We start from the raw sequence: 2,530 nt of genomic DNA on the forward strand, positions 1-2,530 counted from the left end.
TTTGGATGTCAGTATTTGGGATTGCTTTTACTAGAATGCTTGCTACCTTTATTGAAGGATAAGAAAGCCTGTGTTGAAGGGTTAAAAAGAGAAAGTCGCATTTCATTAGTACTAAGAAAGTATTCTTTTTACAAGTATCTAGCAAATAATTCTCCAAGATCCTAGTATCTAAAAAAATTGCCTTGCTCTTAGAAAAAGGAATTTGTGCTTCCTTTCTAACCAGGGCCCAGCAGAATGGCTCCCTCAAAGAAGGACAGCAAAAAAAAGAAGGGCCGTTCTGCCATCACTGAGGTAGTGACCAGAGAATACACCATCAACATTCACAAGCATATTCATGGAGTGGGTTTCAAGAAGCGTACCCCTTGAGCACTCAAAGAGATCCAGAAATTTACCATGAATGAAATGGGAACTCCAGATATGCGCCTCAACACCAGGCTCAACAAAACTGTCTGGGCCAAAGGAATAAGGAATGTTCCATACCATATCCATGTGCAGCTGTCCAGAAAAGTAACAAGCTCTACAAATACAAATACAAATACAAATACAAATAAGCTCTACACACTGGTTACCTAGATACCCATCACCACTTTCAAAAATCTACAGTTAATGTGGATGAGAACTGATCGCTGATTGTCAAATAAAGATATATAAAACCAAAAAAAAAAAAAAAGGAATTTGCTTGTCATCTATGAGTGTGATTAATTAATGTGATTAAGTAATCATTTAAATTATATTATTTAATATATTACATTATGTTTATTATATAGCACAATATTATCATATATTATCATATTGTATATATTTATTATATTTATATGCTAATTAAATTATGTATTATGACATGCATATTATATATTATAAATTAAATTAAAAATTGATTTATTGGATTAGGTTTTCCTCCTTTTCCTTGACCTCTGCAAAGCTTAGAATCAAATTGCCATCTCAACTCCAGCAATTGCTTAGGGTTTTCATGTAATGATCTTATTCCTGGTCACTGAACATCTTTGTCTTTTTTTTAAGATTTTATTTATTTATTTGATAGAGAGAGATAGAGAAAGCATGAGCAGGGGAGGAGCAGAGACAAAGCAGGCTCCTGGCTGAGCAGGGAGCCTGACATGGGGCTCCATCCCAGGACCCTGGGATTAAGACCTGAGCCAAAGGCAGATGCTTAACCTGCTGAGTCATCCAGACACCCCTGACCATCTTTGTCTTAATCTATGCAGATTGTTGGGATGCCTGGGTGGCTCAGTGGTTGAGTGCCTGCCTTCAGCCCAGGACATGATCCTCGAGTCCCAGGATTGAGTCCCACATTGGGCTCCCTGCATGGAGCCTGCTTCTCTCTCTGCCTGTGTCTCTGCCTCTCTCTGTGTGTCTCTCAGGAATAAGTAAATAAAATCTTAAAAAAAAAATCTATGCAGGGCAGTCTGGGTGGCTTAGCGGTTTAGCGCCGCCTTCGACCCAGGATCAAGTCTCATGTCGGGCTCCCTGCATGGAGCCTGCTTCTCCCTCTGTCTCTCTCTCTCTCTCTTTCTCTCTGTTTCTCATGAATAAATGAATAAATAAATCTTTAAAAAAATCTATGCAGACTGTTATAACAAAAATACTGATTGACAGCTAGATATGAACAGGGAACAAATGCTTTCCCACTGATGAAAGGGTGGAGGCCAAGTGCCAGATAGCAGGGACAGAACCCAGGGGATGCACTTGTGTTCTTTGCTATGACCCCTGCCCTAAAGAAACCTATAGCTTCATTATAATACATTGAATTGTGGTTTTACCTCTGCCCCAATCGGCAGAGAATGTCTGCCTAACCATTCTGACAAGGACCATATAAGGCCAAGAACTTCCCTTCCCAACTGGTAGAAGTCCCTTAGATGATTGGCTGTGACCTTAGTCAGACACTGCTCTAGCTCTGACCCATAATCTATTCAAATGTAAAAAGAAAAAACAACCCTGACTCTCCACCCCCACCCCCACACAGCTGCCACCTCTGGGCCTGCCCACCCTCCTATCTCAAGAGTGTACTTTTGGTTCAACTGCTATTAAATCCTTGCTTGCTTAAGAGTTTGGCTCTGAATTCTTTCTTGGCCAAACTCAAGAACTGAGGCAGATGAATGGGCCTTGCAGTTGACAATACCATATACTAATTGGCTTAAATATCAAACATTTGTTTCTCGCAGTTCTGGAGGCTGGGAAGTTCAAGATCAAGGAACAATAGATTCAGTTTCTGGTGAGAATTCACTTGTGTCTTCACATGGAGGAAGAGGCCTCTTTTACAAGGGTGCTAAACCCACTCATGATGGCTCTCCTCTCATAACCTAATCACCTCACAAAGGCTCCACCTTCAAATACCACCACATTGGGAATTAAGTTTCGACAGATGAATTTTGGGGGAACACAAATATTCACTCTATAGTGAATAGTGAATAGAATAGAATATAGTGAATAGAATCACCCCCCCATTCATGTCTTTTTTTTACATGCGAAATACATTCCAATTCAATAGCCCCCAAAGTCTTAAGTCACTACA

At 40.1% G+C, this 2,530-nt stretch overlaps 1 pseudogene; it reads left to right on the plus strand.

Moving 5' to 3' along the window:
* Nucleotides 1-234: 234 nt before the first annotated feature.
* Nucleotides 235-630, plus strand: LOC140628406 (large ribosomal subunit protein eL31-like; annotated as a pseudogene).
* Nucleotides 631-2,530: the final 1,900 nt, after the last annotated feature.

Source organism: Canis lupus, chromosome X (genome assembly GCF_048164855.1).
Source record: "Canis lupus baileyi chromosome X, mCanLup2.hap1, whole genome shotgun sequence".
In the NCBI taxonomy this organism is placed as follows: domain Eukaryota; kingdom Metazoa; phylum Chordata; class Mammalia; order Carnivora; family Canidae; genus Canis; species Canis lupus.